The following is a 17284-nucleotide window of genomic DNA, read 5'->3' as shown; positions in this document are numbered from 1 at the left end:
AGTGTGTGTGTATTGACAGTGATACATCCTAGGTAGCTTTTGCCAAACTTGTACTTGGAGAAACAATTACGCTTTGGGAAGGACCAATTGAAGCATTTGGATTTGGATTCCAAGTTACATACTGGGGATCGAGTTCATTGGTAAGTGGTTTGGAGGTGACACGTGCGTATGAAGAAGCGAGCTCTATTGTTATGCTACTCCCATAGATTTTGTGGACTTGAACAGAGTTTACACAAATGTACTGAGATTATTGAACATTGGCCAGTCACTTTCCTGTTGCTGCTTATTGATGACGATTTGATAAGAGCACCCTGTACTCCTGAACAATGGCACTGTATTTGGTAGCTAGAGATTAATAGTTTTTCAGTTGAGCTAAATTTATTGCATCTTCATGAAGCATTTTACCTTCCAGTCTCTCCCACATATCCTTGCTGTGTTTAAAACAAACCAGCAAAATGTGTGAAAGTGCTCAATGACGATCAGTTCCTTGAGGGGAATCAAGTACAAAAGCACCCCCCCACATATCTGGTTGTTCCCTTGCTAGTCCAGCAACTTCATGAACCTGGAAGGTTGTATTTTTTAAATAAATGGCAAAAGTTTAGCTTTTCATTTTCTTATTTTTGGTTATTAATGTGAATTGTCTATTTGTCTTACCTATATGCCTACATCTCGGGCTCTGTGTGTCTGTGAATGGATTGCTTTGCATTCTGCTTGTAGGTAAAGGATGCTAGGGCAAAACTCTTCTCTCAGACCTTTCTTGGAGAGAAGAAAAGTGGTACCAGGACAGAAGCAGACACGTGTATGTGACACACTTGTAGCAAAAATGCTAATTTCTTTATCATGAGGAAGATCCTTTTTCATAGTTAAAGTTGTGGACCGTGTGGTTGTCCATGAAACATCTCCTTGAAGCCACTGAAAAAGGGATTGGTGTTACCTTTGCTTATTGTTTCCGTGTATTTGCAGACTTGGTTTGTATTTGTTAGACTTTGGAGGTTGTTGTAAGTACCTAAGGAGGTTAGGTTAAACTATTTTGGGAGTGAAGTACTTCAGCCAAGTAGTAAATTGTGTGGTGTGTTTGCCATCTGGGTATGTGCATGTCCTTTCTTTTATTTTTGCCCTTGAAATGCTGTCCTCATGAGCTCTCTCAGGGTGCGATCACTTAGGAAGATGACTGCCAAAGAAGCAAGAAGCCCCCAAATCAGGATAGTGAGATACGGTCATTCTGATTATTTCCAGTAGACCAATACTCCCTTCCTCATTTATGAACAAAAGTAACAATAAATTAAGTTTGTCCCTTGGCCAACATTGGCCACTTTCATCATATTTAGAGCTTGTTCTCTGCTTAAATAGAAGTAGTAGCAGTTGGACTCTAAGCATTGTGTCCATGATTCATTGTAAGTGAACGTGATCAGCTGTAGATGCCAGCCTCTTTGTTAAGGCCAGGACGGGAATCCTTGCTTCACTTTCACTGGTTCTTACAACATGGGGCAGCTGTGGAACAGAACAGACCGTGAGTTTGAAGTGAGCCCTTAACCAATTTCCCGAGTGGGTGCCCTTTTGCTGCAGTGGCCGTTCAGGTCAGACCGGGCAGTGCTGCTCACAGGTTGCAGCCCGTGCCGCTTGTCCTGTCCCCCCGTGTCTCTCATCGGTGCGTGGAACTGCTCGTGTGGTTGCTTCCTAATCTATTTCAGGCAAAACAAATCTGCTTAGCTAAGAATTTAAACTTTTAAGCTAACCTGGCTTGTTCTGACTGAAGCAGATTAGTGATGCTTATGTACGCAGGTATGCTGGGGGAGCTGGTTGGACGCAGCGATAAGCAGGTCGGGGGTGGGGGGCCGGGCTGCACCTCAGGAAGGGTGTACGAATGTCTGTCTGTACCCCTCTTCTTTCTAAAAGTTTACTTAAATAGCTTATTTAACGCGTCAGGAAGTGTATATTTAAATTAAAATGCATAAATCTTGTACAGTGTAAGTGTGCCAGGGGAGCTTGCAGAGCACTTGCTTACTCCTAGCTGCTGGTTGTTACCTGCTGTCAAGTGTTCTTCTGTATACGTGCATGCTCTGTGTGCAGTTTTATCTCTTAATTCAGTGAACTAGGATTTCCCTGCAATGCTTGTTTTTGTCCTGGTGTTATCTCTGGCTATAAGAACTTTGGCTAATATTTCGTGTCCCACTGGAATTGAGTGCACACAACTGAAAATAAATGAATAAACACTAAAATGTTCTTTCCACAATATCTGCTAAAATACTGCTGCCAGTCTTTTGAGGTTGATATGTTATATTTTAAAGAAGTCCTGCCAGAAAATCTGCCGAAGCTCTCTCTCACTCTTCCAAGATGTGTCGCCAAGCTCTCTTGCATAGCTGGGAGAATTTCTGTGTGAGCTCATAAAGATCTCATGCTTTCTTCAGGTCGGTAATGTGATTTCTACTAAGTGAACCATTTCTTGTTGATGGATGGTACCTGCATCAGAGCTGCTCAATAGTTCTGTGTTAGGGTATAAATGATGGAGCACCCATCACCTGCTCGCTGTTCCTTCACCAGCAGCAGAAAGACCTAGGGTCGTCCAGCTTGCCATCCTGCTACTGGGAGTTGAACCTTTTCCAGATTTTATGGCTTTTGAGAAAGTTTTCTGAATGCACTCAGCCTTCTAAATTTATCGTCTGGAGCTGAATAGACTTTGGATCAGATTTTTTGAGCTGTCTCCTGACCACTTGTAACAAGTCCTTTAAAACAGCTCCAAATGTGTGCACTTAAGGTTTCTTCCTGGCGAGACCCAGAGCTGAGTGTGGCAGATGCTGCTGTGTCTGGGAGATCCCACCTCCCAGGCAGATGTGCCACAGGCTTTTTCTTTTTTTCTCCCATGCAGAATCAAAACCCAAAGAATATGAGACAGTATTTGGGCAATCCGTAAAAAGAAGCAAAAGCTGTTTCAGGTCGATGTCTGCTCTTGAAGATGGGTTATCTTGGAAATGTGTGCTTGGTCTCACTAATCTGAGCAGTAAGTGCAGATCTGTGCACCCTGTTGGTGCTGTTACCCCATGTTCACTGTGTACCTTTGAGAACGGCTATGAACAATACGGGAGTGGATTTTGATAAAATCTTCTCTAGGAAATAAAAGCATTTCTCAAAGCCTATTTTTTTTTCTTGGATTTATATTGGAGAAAAAAATCTTGTTTGCTAGGTATTTCCCAGGTGTCAAGATAATAGGAATGGAAATGTAAATGCCTTAGTTCAATTGTATTTTTTCTATCATGATGGAATTTGTATCTAATCATCACTAGTGTCGAGCAAATAGATGACTCTGATGTCCTGGTGAGCAGAAAGTGATTTTTAAACTTTGGACAGATCAGTGCCATCTGTTAATCAGCCCTGCCTGCATCTGAGAATATGGAAGTCCACATATAGATTATGAGAAATATTAAGATAGAAACAGACTTGAAAGCCCCATGGATGAATTGGACTTTACGTGGTCAGGATGGTTTGTACCGTGTTCTGTTTTTCTTTGTTTAGGACTGGGCCTTTTGAGAAGTTGAGCTGTATACCAAGAGAAATGCCTTAGGCTTACTAAAACCCCTTTTAGGCTGTTGGAGTGCAGATGATTACTGTAAGGTCCAATCTACTGGCTTCCCGCTGTGCCTGCCATAGGACATAACCTAATCAGCCAGGTTTTCCAGTAAGGACAAATGCAGAAACCTTGTTTGTGGTGGTGCTGTTGCTGCTGCCACCCGAAGTATTATTCAGAGCGTCTTCCAACTTGGCATTAAAACAGCAGTAACAGTCATAGTGAAATACAGCTGCTAACAGCTGGAGTGTCCCACACATCTTTTTTATGCGGTAGTGATAAAAACCCATTCTGAGTTAATTTGAAAATGGCCTTCATTTTTTTTAAGGTTATTTTGCCAGTCTTTTCTTTGAACAACTTTTCTCTGTTAGAAATGACCAGCCGACTCAGAAGCGTGCCCTGGCTGTTCCGTGCACCCCAGAGCTCTGTTCCCCTGTGCTGTCAGTGTTAGACTCTTCGGGTTTCCCTTCCTGTCATTTTGGGGCTGTGTGTGGCACGTACGAGAGGCTCTTGTCTGACAGGCTGTGCTGTACCAGCTGCCTTGCATTTCCACCTGTTACCAGCTGTCTGACAAGTCTTTCCCTTTGAACATCAAGACGCCTTTCACTAGGGCCAAAGTAACTTCATCTACGTGCTCCGGAATTGTGCTGATTTCCAAGAACTGTGCAGTAACTCCGTGACAGAGCAGCTGTCCTTTGCCACACCACACACCTGACACAGCAGCAAGGACGGACGCCAGGTCTGGATGGAAGCAGTGCGGTCTGTGTCTGGTCGATACAGCTGGTGCTGTTTGGCTCTGCTGTCCTGGAGGGACAGTGATGACTCTTCATCTTCATGATGACTGCCCTGACAGCACCCTTGAAAAGTCAGGAAGGTGGAGTGGCCTGCGCTAAAGGTGGGTCAAGACAGTGACGTTGGTGCCTTTTCCTGCTTGCAGCTGCCGCTGTGGTGGGGTCACAGCTGCAAAGAAACTGGCCCAGCTCTGCATGAGAAGCAGGTGCAGCTCTGGCAGACGGGTGGTTTGGTGAGACAGCGGTCTGTATGGGATGCACACATGCTTACAGCAAAACTTTTACTGGCTGGTTTGAAGGCATTCATTTGGAATTGGTAACTGCTGTTTTATGTGCCATCAGGCAGGTGGCATGCATGGATTTAAAGAGTAAGACAGGAGTGGAAAAGGCTTCCTCGGAATACCGTCCATATTAGACTTAAAGCAATCTGTTTGTATTTGAAAAATGATTCTAATACGCCTTTTTAGCTCTTTATGCATCTACTATCAAGTAGGGGTTAAATGAGGGGCTTAACCTCATTTCAATACATGCACATTGTCAAAAAAGGAGAAAAAATGCTCTGAAGTATCGGGAAACATTTATCTACTTAGTTGTTGTCTGTAAGAGTGTTTGTCATGTTAACAGCTGGTGGATCAGACTATAAAACCGAAGTCTTTGGTTGTCTGCATTTGGGAAAGGGTCCTGAAGAGAGAAGAAATTCAATTCAGTTCAGAGGGGGAACCTGTTTGGAATTGGTTTGGGCGCTGGGCAAACTCTCCACCAGCTTTATAGTATTTGTGCTACATTTGTTCTCTGTGTAAGATGGGGGTGAAGGTAAGAAGTTTTTCTGCACTATATAAGAGTTTGTTGTTATAGCCAGTTCAAGCTGAACCATGTTATGTTGAAGTAATTTCTGACAGATGCATCAATTCTTTCTAAAGTGATCTTTAAGCCAGCATTTGTCTGCATACAAGAACTGTACAATGAAACACAGCAGTGTATTTAAGGTCAGTAGCACTCTTCTCCTTTTGTTGTCATTGACCTGTCATTCTGCAGTGTGGATGCTAAGTTAATACCAAGTAATATTTTACTGGTACAACTTTGTTCATATACCTAATATGAATTAGGTGTGCCAGTGCATCTATATTCATGTGGAGAGGAAAGAGAAAGAAGGTAGAGCTAACTTCCAGTTAAAAAAACTGCCTCCCTAACTTCTTTGTGACCCTCACAAAATAACTTTGCCATTTGTTTCTCTGGACTTCCCATGACAAGTTCAAAAGACAGCAAGCTGCAGGACAAGTGCATTGATTTGGGTCTTTGATATGTGGCTTCTGCCAACCTCAGTAGCCAAGTTTAGATCTCTAATGCTAGCAATGAAACACAGCTTGCTTTTATTGCAGAATATAGCATAAAGTTTATGGGCAGGTGTTTGTTCTGCAGCAGTGTAAGATGTTAATCGGCCCCAGGCTGTCCCCTGCCCTGGAAGGGTGTACGGTCTGCTGTCCTCAGAACAGCTCACGTTAGTCACTTTTAATCCAGTGCTGGTTTGCTCTGACTGGGGAGCTTGCTGACCTCCCTGATGTGGGGTGGGTTGGGCAGCACTCTTGCAGTTGGCTTTTGGTGGAGCTTCGCCAGCAACGTCCTGTGGCAGAGGGGCAGCAGCATCTTCACTGGCATTAGCCTCAGAGAAGGGTCTCCCTCTACAACATGTTACTTTCTGCAATTGATTTGTGACCCAAATTTCAAATTTTAAGAGCATTTGTATTTGTACAGGCTTTGCCAGTACCTCTTTAGGTTGGTAGTTCAGTTAGATGATTTTTGTTTGTTCTTCCTGGGGTCAATGCTGCCCCGTCTGGGACACAGCTCTTCTCCCTGCTTGTGCTCACAGCACCTTTCTGTAGTAGGAACGTGGTGTAGAGCAGGAGCACTGAATACCTAGAGTCTATTGCTTCGTGGGATTTTAAAGGGCACTTGATTGCCTCCCTGTCCTAATGTTGAAGGCCATCTAATGTTCATTTCCAGGTACCTAGTTTCATCTCTGGTCATGCAGATACCCCGAATTACTTTCCCAGCCACAGACAGAGTTTGGCTGAGCAAACTGAAGTTTCCTTAGGTTGGCAGGCAAATGGCCTGCTGCTGAACATACTGCTTAATCAGTTACTGAAATAAGATTCTCGGAGAGCCATCTTAAGGGCATTAAACCAATAACAATAATTGCAACCATTTCCATTTCTCCAGTGGAGCCTGCTAAGAGTCTGTCTGGGCCAGGGCCAGATTCTTTTAGACAGGTTGGGTTATCATCTTCCTTCGAACCTGGCAGTCGCACATGCTGTTTGTCAGCAAGCGCCTTGTTGTTCTGCAAGGTCAGAGCTTCGATCTGCTGCCGGAAAGCTTCCCGGTGATGCAGAGAACATAACACTCAGGAACCAACGTGTGGTAAGCGGTGTTCTGGAGAAGTGAGGTTAATGAGAAGACATTTGCTGTTTTTAATACAGTGTAGACTGAATTTTTTTTCTTTGCTTTTAAGTGAGACGCTAAGAAGGGAGTCGGTTCTGCTGTGTCCCAGTAGTATGTGACCTTGTTGTACTTACGTTTTTCTTATGGTGAAAATGCAAACAAACCAATGTATTAACAGATTTCAGCAAGTCTGGTAAATGCCGCCATTATTCTTCTTTATTTGTATTTCTGGCTTTTATTAAAAGGAAAAAAAAAAAAAGGAGGTCAAAGACTTCTTATCAGATGCTGATGCAAAGGCATTTAATGAGTTCATTGACTAGCTCTGGATGAAAGTACATGTTTCTTGAGTTCAGCTTTGAAAACACAGTATTCAGAATGGAGCCAATATTGCCCAGCGGATACTGCACAAAATCTGATTGAACGTACATGGCAGAGCATTTCATAAGATATGAAGTCAGACAGTGGACAGATAGATATTTTTCATAAAATATATATTACTCCTTGTTCTTTTATAGCAATCTCACAGGAATAGAGCTGATCTGTATTTTTCCCCCCAAATGGTAAGATTACACCAGCGTTAGTATCTTGTGTTGCTTGCATGAAGGATATTTTCTACCCCAACCTGATCCCCAGCTACCTTTTCTTATCTCAGAAATTCAGTTTATAGCTCTGCTGAACTAGGCCTAAATAAAAAAAAAAGTCTGTAATGTATTACAGCCTTTTACTCCCAGCTGCATTAGCAATACTGATAGAATTACTGGAATTTTTCCTAGCAATTAGAACTACATGACAGCTGAATGTTATAGATAATAGTCCTTCAAACTTTCTTAAAGAATAGGCAACCGAAAACAGGAAATGAAAATAGCAATTTTAAACAGTAGCCGTACCACTATGGATCTTCATATGCAAAGTACTGTTAGTGATAGCTTGGCAAGACTTGGGGACTTTTTTCACCTTGTGGAAAAAGAAAAGAAGTAGCATTAGTATTAATAGATAGCTCTTTAATGTCTGGTAAGCTGTTCTTTATTTGTACAACAAAGACCTGGCAGTCTTTTCTAGAAATTCAGTCTGAAATGAAGCTATATTTCTTAAATAGCAGTGCTTGGGCCTATTTGCAGACATTGTACCATGGGACCTTCTATGTCTATTCAGCTGGAGAGCTCTTAATATATTTGACTGGATGTTCAAGCAGTGGCATTGCACTTTGTGCACCAGAGCTGCTCTGTCAGTAACGTCTATCGGATATATCTCTGATACCTATGTGGTAGATCTCAAAAGAGATGATATTATTTCCAGCTTCTTGAGAAAATTGTGCTCTGCCATGAAACTTCTTGACAGCCAAGGAGAAGATTATTCTTGGTGCTTGCTCAATTTACACTTCTCTCAGCTTCAGTCCTGTGGTGTTTTCCTTCTTAACCACTGGAAAGATTTTCAGCACAAAGTGAGTGTGCATGTGTTCATCTGGTTGTGTGTTGTCATTACACACTAGAGCTGTTCATCTCAGTTAGGAAAGAGTTCAGTACTTCGCATTAATTTCTTCCTTCCCCCCATTTAAACTTCACTAAATTCAGTTTAAATTTAACTAAATGCAATTGCTCTCTGTCCTCAAGGTCTACCTCGGCTGAAGTTCACCTCTTCTGTCCGTCTCTTCTGCTCTGTGTTCCAGGTTCACCTTTTTTGTTCTGTGCATCTGCCTGCTTGTGCTGCACTTCTGCAGCCTTTCAATTAGAGATTCTGTCCAAGAAATCATGCTGCCGTTTTGCCAGAAGCTGACACTGGCCATCTGGTAAAATTGCAACTCACTATCAGTAAAACCCATAATTTGGGGAAATGTACCCAAAATGACTTTTATGATTAGTGGACAGGAAAGAAACGGAGACGGAGAAGTCATTTGGGTACTCTATAAATCACTTTGAGGTTTTTAGACCAAGCATCTTAATGGCAGCACTCTTGCTGCCAAGTGCTGTTTTGCTTTTACCTTCAGATATTTTGCATTAATAATGAGCAGTTCTTCTTGGAAGTTATTTATGTATTGCTCTTATGATACCGTTCTGCAAAGCAGCACCGTGTGAGGTACCAGGCTATGTGAATGGCTTCATAAAGCAGCTCGGCGTAACGTATTGCTAAGGTCTGTAGGTTTGTACACTGGAAATGCATCCCTGCCCAGGGCCCACGTCCAGCACTGTTGTGGATGCTGGAGACAAATCTACAGTAAGGTTGTTTTGGCTGTGCCAGCTACTGTGCGTGTTAAGCTTGATGGCCTTGAGATCTCTCTGCAGTGGAACTAGGCACTTTTTTATCAGCAGTTGGGTAACCTGTGGCACTGTCGGAGCGGAGAGGAGGTGACCATGGCAGCTCGTGCTCCTGTGTGCTCCCAGGCAGGGGCAGCCAGCTAACTCTGCTCGGGCAGATGGGCTCGTGCTACATGTTCTGCAGCTTTTAAATGTGCCTGCTGAGCTAAGAGGGAGTATTTCTCTAATTTAAGACTTAGCCGTGATGAATTTACTATCTTCCTAGTAAGCTATTAGAGTGAGTAATTATTCTCATAGTTAATTCCATTTGGATTTTTCTAATTTCAGCATTCAGTGGTTGGACCTTGCTTCTTGTCTATTAGATAAAATCCCTGTTCAGCTGGATACTTAGGAACAAAGTAGTCATTTCTGCATGATAATCACATTGCGTGCTTACTTAAAAATAGTGTGGTACTGACGGATTGCTCTGGGTTCAGTTCCTTCTGTTGGAACATAGAGCTTAACTTGTGCGTTTTCTCAGGAGAGTTTTCCATGATATGTAGTGCTCCAGCATGGCTTAACTGGAGTTACTACTAGAAAGCAAGATTAGGAGTGTCATCCTCTTCTCTCCTATGGCTCCCTTCCTATGGATAAAAGGCCTTGAGCTGCATAAAAGCATCCAAAATGATGTTCTTCCAGGCAGCTAGGAAGGGCACTGTATGCAGGGCTGTTGGTGGAGCACTGATCTCCATCAAGGCTGATCTCTAGGACTTCAGATATAGGCAATACAGGTCTACTAGTCTGAGGGTGATCTGCAGAGATTAGGGGCCAGCTTGGAAAGCTGTCTTAACTACCACAGACCCCAAACCTCTTTAGCTTAGTTTAGGGAAGGGGCAGGAGTGAAACTAACCTCCAAATTTCCCAAACAGATGACATTTTAAGAACCATGTTGTGTCCTGCTGAACTGTAGGAGTTGTCACCCTTGTATGATTACTTGGGTTGTTTGTTTGTTTGTTTTGAGAGAAAATCTTTATTACATGTGTATTTAGCATGAAGTAAGAGTTGTGACAATCCCATTTCTACATTTCTAGGCTTTGCTAAGTAGGCATGCAACAACATCTTTAAACCGCAAGACTGTAATTATCTGCCTGCTCTATTTATCTAATCTGAGAATTTTTCAGCCCATGTGCTTCTCTAGTAATGTAACTAAAGATATTCTGATTATATTGCTGTTAAGTATGATCTACTGCTTGTTTTTGGCAATAAACTTCTCTTTATTAGTATGCACAGAAGGCATACTTGAACTGAGACTGAAATATCAAGATAGAAACTTGCTGTTCTAAACTGAACAAACGAGCATGCTAGTTCTGTATTACTAGTAGTAGCAATACTGCAGGCTTCATGTAGTAATCTGTTTTGTAAAAAAAAAAAAAATATATATTTTTTAAAGTGTATGCATTAATTATGCAAGGTAAGCTTCCATTTAGAGAGGTAAAATGAATATTGGAATCCAAGTCACAGTAAAACTGTCAAAGCACAAGGGTAAGAATAAAACTGAAAATTGTGCTTTACCTTTCTAGCTCAGAGATCATGTCAGTGAGAAAAAGGACGCTGATTAACATTACAGATTAAGTGGCAGCATGGAGGACTGTATGGAGGACTTGCCTGTCTTATCTTGTTTTCAGTAGCTGCTGGAAATCTTGGCACCCTTTAAACTCCTCCAAGCTTTTTGCTGCTTTTCATTTTCTGAGGAAAGGAGAGAAGCCTGTCATTAGTCACACGTGATCGTTAACTTGTCACGTTTTACAGATTATTCCTTTTTACTTCAAAGAGTAGTTGTTGAAAAGATACACCAGCCATCTTCTGTATAACAGTTATTATTGATGTAACTACTAAAAATAACATGATTATTTATATGAACACAGTCAGATCAGTCATAATACTGATTTCCTATTGTGGATTGTTGCCTCCCATGATGATCTTTCAAGGATTTTGAATTATTTTATTCTCAGTTTATATCCATTCACTCTTCTTGATGAAAACATAAGAAAACAAAATTAAAAAGGAGGAGTAACTTCGTTGGTCTTAGTTTTCTGTGAGCTGAGAGGTAAGAACAATATTCCTGGTGTATAGACATGAGCTCTCCATTTCTTCAATAACTCTGTATTTGTGTTGATAATTGTCAGTTGTGATATGGCTTTTGGGGAAAAGGACTTAAGATTATAATTTTATATTGTTTTCTTATTACTAGGTGATGGAGTCTTTCAGCAGCATCCTCAGAGGAAAATACCATTTTCCTCTAATTACCACCCTATCCTTACCCCCACAGTATTTTGCAGTAATTCTCGTTTCCTTAAGTATCGAGTTCTAAGATAAAAACATACCCTGTATAACATACTATTCTGTAATTTGCTATGGTATTTTTCTCCTCCTTTTTGAAGTGAGGAAAATGCATATATTTTTAACATCCCAAATATAAGATCTAAGGCCATGAATTCCTTGCAGAGAAGTGTTTATAGAAAAGATCAGTCTTCCTCTCTTCCTGTTTTGTGTTGACTGCTTTAATTTTGTTAGTGTGTCTCAATAATACATTTTATATCATGATTCTGTTGTTAAAAACTTCCGCAACTTGAACTCAGATGAGTTAGAAGAAGATGAGCAAGAAGTCTTTCTGGGCTAGGTCTCTTCTGTGTAATGTTTTATCCAGAACAATTTTTCCTGTTTTTGAGGAGAGAAGAAATGGGGTTCTGGTTTACAGTGTTAAGATCTAGCATTCCTCTTGATGTTGTGAAGACAGAGAAATCATGGAATATATTTTAGCTATAAGTAATCCAAATTCTGTGTGTGTGTGCATGAACCTCGCAGGTGATTGTGTTGCTAATGAATCTGTGTGTGCCCTGCCTGTACAGAGCAAGCAAGAGCATTGTGCCTTTTGCAGCTTTTCTGACTCTGCCACAGTCACTGTCTGAAGAGTTAAGGGAATCTGTCTTGAAGATACTGGGCTTTTACCGTAATGGCTTAAAAGAGTTTTATTCACCCACTTAAACATGCAATATGAAGTTATTTGTTTCTGAATAGAGAATGGACATTAAAAGTTAATGTTCTGTGCTGATGTTCAAAGTGTACAAATGAAGATCATGTGGAAATACTACAGAAAAAATAACGTAAAAGGAAGAAAGGACAGATACATAAAAGGAAAATTTATTCTCCTACACTAACAGGACCAAGACCTATTGAGCAGAAAATGTTACTTTCGATTCAGCAGTTGAGTTCTAAGGAGGGATTGGACCTCTGCAGTTTGAAACATTTGTATGAGTATAGCTGGAGGTCAGAAGAATGCAATGAGTGCTGGGCTCTTGTTTTGTTCATATAAAATACCTTAGTCTGTATAAAGTAATTAGATATCATACTTTATCATTATCTAAAGAAAAAGTATGTTGACTGCTTGTTGCTCAAGCTGTTTCTTCTAAACTTTTGCCTAATAAAGGTCCTAATTTATCTTCCACCTCTGATATTTTTTCATGCCACTCAGCTGAAGCACTGCTAAATATATGTAAATTCCCATAGTAATTTCTCATGTTTCCTCAACTATTTTTTCTGTAATCTTATTGTCTGCTGGGTTTTGTAAGCTATATCATGTTTTATCTTGTATTTTATACCTTACCTGTGTTTACTAAGAGGAATTAAGATTACCTGATAGATCTTTCATATCCCCATTGTCTTTCCAACTCAGAGCTAAATTTTCTTTTAATTGCTTTCCTGTATTTGTCCCTGTAATTGATAGCAAGGGATGTTGCTCTCTTGTACTCTTTAATACCTACATCAGCTATTGTCTCATCTAAATTTGTTTTTCAGGGAATTGATCAGAACAGGGCAAAGTATGGGACTGAAAAGTAGCACTGAAGGCTAAAAGGGTTTGGGAGATGGAGGCAGAGGATTAGGAGGGGGCTGTCTTAAGAGGCAGTCCTAGGAGATGGTAAATTTGGATGATGAAGCAGGGAGAAAACGGGTGAAGTCTGGTGAAATGAGATTGTTGGGCTAAGAGAAGCAGGTGAACAGAAGGGAGAGACATCTTACAGTAGACCCCGTGTTGTGGGAAAACTAGAATTGTCTTTGTTCAAAAAGATGTAGGTCTATTTGGCTGTGGCATGGAGACTTGATGAAAAGCCTGAGAAGACAGATAAAAAGTTGGGACCAGATTATAGTAGGGAGGAGAGGTAATTAAAACTGGCCACACAAGAAGATTAGAGGCAGCTGGACTTAATTAAATTTGCACAGGGAAACCTTAACTGTGTTTGTTTTGTTTCTTTTTTTTTTTTTAATTTACTGAATGCTTAGTCTAGTTTTTTGCTTGCTGTCAGGTTTATGTTTGACATAAGTCATTAAAGGAGCACTTTAATTTTCATGTTGGTTACTCTGACCATTTTGCACTAAATAAACAACATGAATCGGTGGTAAAGGATCTTAAAGAGATTGCATAAGGGAGCAGGATGATTTCTTATCCAACAGAGGCTGCGTGTGCTGCTCTACTCTATCTTGTCTGCTGATCAGTCTTGAGTAAAGAAAAAAAAGCAGTAGCGGAGACATGCTGGGCAAGGCGATGGTAGAGCAGGAGCAGAAAAACTTTTTAGCAGCTGATTTGTGTGGAGCTTGGGGCTGTGAATTGGCCGGATGAGCAAATTGAGGTGTGTATACCTTTGGAAGAAGTGGCTTTATTCTTGGAAAATGCGTGCCTACTTGTCTTTCTGTAGAATGAGATGCACTGAGAATGATGTATTTTGTTTCAAAGCTACTGAAATTAAAAAAAAAAGTTTAATGTTCATCTTGCTCAGATCTACATTTTCAGATGATGGAAATATAGAAGGTTTGTTTATTTTCCAGTTCTCCACAATATATTAAACTCATAATTTTATGACTAGAGGAGGCCATTGCTATGATCTAGGTTACCACCCTGTGTAATGCAGCAAAGTTCATCTCCTACAATTTCTGTTTAAAGCTCATGAATGTAGTTTAAGGTGTGGCTATGTCTGAAACGTCTTGTCTTCATTAACGCCTTGCATGAGGATAATTGTCCAGTACTATAACGCACAAAAGTGCTTTTTTTCCCCTTTGACTTTGTACAGTTTGTTTCCAGTTATTGCACTGTTATGGTTCTGTTTGGGTTTGTTACTTTGCTGTTGGAAGCCTTTCCCATATGCGAACTTTGGGGCTAGTAGTCCAGTCATTACATCAAATGTTATTTTTACAGTGTGTAGGCTGCCTGTGCATAGTGCTGCCTAGTGTCAGCTATCGTGGCCGTAAAGTCCAAGTATTTTTTTATTTTTTTTTTGCCTAGAAGGGGGTTTGCATCTCTCACTTGGAAGTTAAGTCTTGATAACCTTTTCAAGTTTTGCCACACAAAACAACACAAAACAGCCTCACTACCCCCACCCTGCCCTCTCTGCCTCTGACCTCCTTTCCTTTTTTTTCCCCCCCTAATTTACAGTTTTAAGTGGTAAAAGGGCATAACGGAGAGCCAGCTGTACATATGGAGATTTCCAGGTATTCCCACAGTTATGTTTTTATAAGTTTAAAATGTGCAGTGGCTCTCAGATCTGCTGAGGGGACGGAGAGGTTTTGGCGGGAAAGCAGGCCGCGGGGCGCTCGCCTCACGGAGCGGAGCCTGCCGCGGCTGTCGGTCCTGAGGAATTTCCCTGTACTTCCCCGGTGATCCTCGGCACTCTTACAGCTGGTTTTGAGCTACTGTTTTTCTGGGTTACTTCTTCAATCTATTTTCGGTGCATGTGTAATGGATAAAGCTGAAGAATTCAGTGTGAGCCGCATTTAATGTTGAATGTAGATGGAGGCGTGTTCTGAGGCTCGGTGTTCACTGTTGGCTCCCTTCCAGGACTTAGGTTTTCCTGAGGGATTCCCTGTATTTCCATACAGCGACCTGCTGAAAGTGTTAGGAAACTTCCCTGAGCCTTGCCTGCCAGACTTGCTGGCCCAGCTCAGTGAGGTTTACATGATAAACGCATATGCAGGAATTGCTGCAGCCCTGTCACGCTTCGGTGGCTGTCTGAATTTCTCACTCCAGTCTGAGGTGGGCAGAAAAAGCAACAGCTTCCCGGTACCGATCTGAGGATATGTTTGACCCCATGCTCCTTGTGGGTCCCTTCCAACTCGGGATATTTGATGATTCTGTGATAGAAATATGGGGCTCAGAGTACACATGAAGGAGGCCCAGTGCTAGATGAAAACACAACATCTTAGTTCTCTGGCAGTCTTCACCCTGCAAAATAATAACCCCTTACAGTTCCATATCTACCTTATGTATGGAAATGGTTGCATCTTGTGTATTAGCTGGCAGCAGTTAATTCTGCAAGCACTTGCGTGACAGAAGGCAGCTTTAATGTTTCACATCTCTCAGATAACGTACATCCATCTGTGCTTCAGCGAATGTATCACCTCTTTGCATATTGATGCTTTCTGATGTAGCACTGCTTGTAATTAAATTTTGATAATGCATTTTATAGGCTTCTGGAAAAAAACAAGCTGAGTTTGTTCGTTTAGATACAGAGTGAAACGGAAGTTGTGTTTGAGGCTAACCTTGTGAATTGATGGTCACTGCAAAAATGGAGGAATAATTAAAAATCCATAATAAAACAAGCATATTGTCTTTTTGATTGGCTGGAATTTCATTTAGGCCTGTTATTAACAGTAACGGTAGAGTATTTTTTGTTATTTAAGCAGTTAGCAGAATCTGATGCATTTTATAATTATTATTGTCATCTGATTTGTTATTTTAATGCTGACCTTTCATGTTAGTTGCTTATAGGTACAATTGAAAGTATGTTTGAAATTCTAGGAACAAGTAGAGCATTTACAACTTCAGCAAGTACGTCCTAAACAGGTAGTTGCATATATTTAAAATAAAGCTGGTGATACTGAAGAATGTTTAAAACTCTTAAGCTTCATTTGTGACTAGAGAATTGCGGTGGAAATTAAAACCGTTAGACAGTGAAGGTGTAGATTTCTTATATAGTCCTTTTAAGTATTGGTTTTTAAGTGACTTAAGTACTTCAAAAAATCAAGATCTTCTCACTTTTTCTGAGAAAGTAAGATGTTCTGTTGTCACATTCATAATGCCTAAACTATGTAGCAAACCTGATAAATAACTTGTGCTAGCGTCAGGTTGTATTCACAACCACATTTGAATTGCATGATGAAATGGAGGTAAACATCACTCAAATATGCTAAGAAAAAAAAAAAGTGAAAATGCATCTCTTAGAGTGCTCTCTTAATGGCATCTTTCTCAAGTACTACTTAGTATGTATAGAAAATTAAACATGTTTATTTCCGATGCCCATTGCACTCAAGGTTGGAGTTGTTAGCTTCTGGTTTGGGTCACGTGCAACCCAGTGCCCTGCTGGCTTTTTCCCCTGGTAAAAGCAGAAGTCAGCACAGTCTCTGCTGTTTCCTTCATGTCCTTGCCTTGATGTGTATAGCTTAATTGTCTTTTATTGTTAGCTGCTAGTTCATGGAGTGGAACTAATTGCTAGTGGACACTTGCTTGGAACACATTTCAGCTTCTCAGCTCATGAGGGTTTATTTGGGGGTGACTGTCATGTGGTTAGATATGTGGAAACTTGAGAACCACGTCTTTGGGATTTAAGTATTGCTTCCCTGCTGAAGAGGAGGCAGGTGTTCAGAATCCGATCTACGAGTTCCTCTCAAAGCAAGACTTTAAAACCATCTGTAAATGTGTTTCTGTGGCTTTTACATTACGACACAATGAAATGACTTGAGCTATGGTTTCTGGGACCTTCCAGTCCCCTCTGCAATAAATTTAGTATTTTTAAAAATATCAGAGAGCAAAGATGGGGTTTATCTATTCAGACCTCTGTCATCCAAGGCTCTAGAGTTTTCTGGTCTGATTTTAAAAACAAACAAAACAAAGGAACAAACTGACAGGTGGTAGACTTTCTGAAGATACGGAGTTGTTCTTTTGTGCATGTGTGGGTGGGAGAAGAGTGGGTTGAAGAATGTCTTCCTCTACTGAAGGACTTGTGGAAACAAAGTCCTTTACTGCTCCTACTGTGAGATGGGGCACTCGTGCTCCTTTCCAATGCTGTCGTTGTGCTTTCTGAATCCCTTGTGTGGCTTAACATGCTGAGTAAGAGGTGTGCTGTGTGTATACCTGAGCACAGGGCACTACGCACAGCTAAGAAGCTGGTTGTTTTCTCTTGGCATGTATACTCACATGCAGGTAGTTCTGAAAAACT

The 17284-nt window shown here is 41.0% G+C and overlaps 1 protein-coding gene across 4 annotated transcripts in view; it reads left to right on the top strand.

Annotated features, from left to right (window-relative positions):
* Nucleotides 1–17284, top strand: part of FBXW7 (F-box and WD repeat domain containing 7) — a 164454-nt gene that overhangs the window by 50967 nt on the left and 96203 nt on the right. The window lies entirely within an intron of this gene.

This window comes from Anas acuta, chromosome 4 (genome assembly GCF_963932015.1).
Source record: "Anas acuta chromosome 4, bAnaAcu1.1, whole genome shotgun sequence".
Lineage (NCBI taxonomy): Eukaryota > Metazoa > Chordata > Aves > Anseriformes > Anatidae > Anas > Anas acuta.
This window is presented reverse-complemented; position numbering and strand designations above follow the sequence as displayed.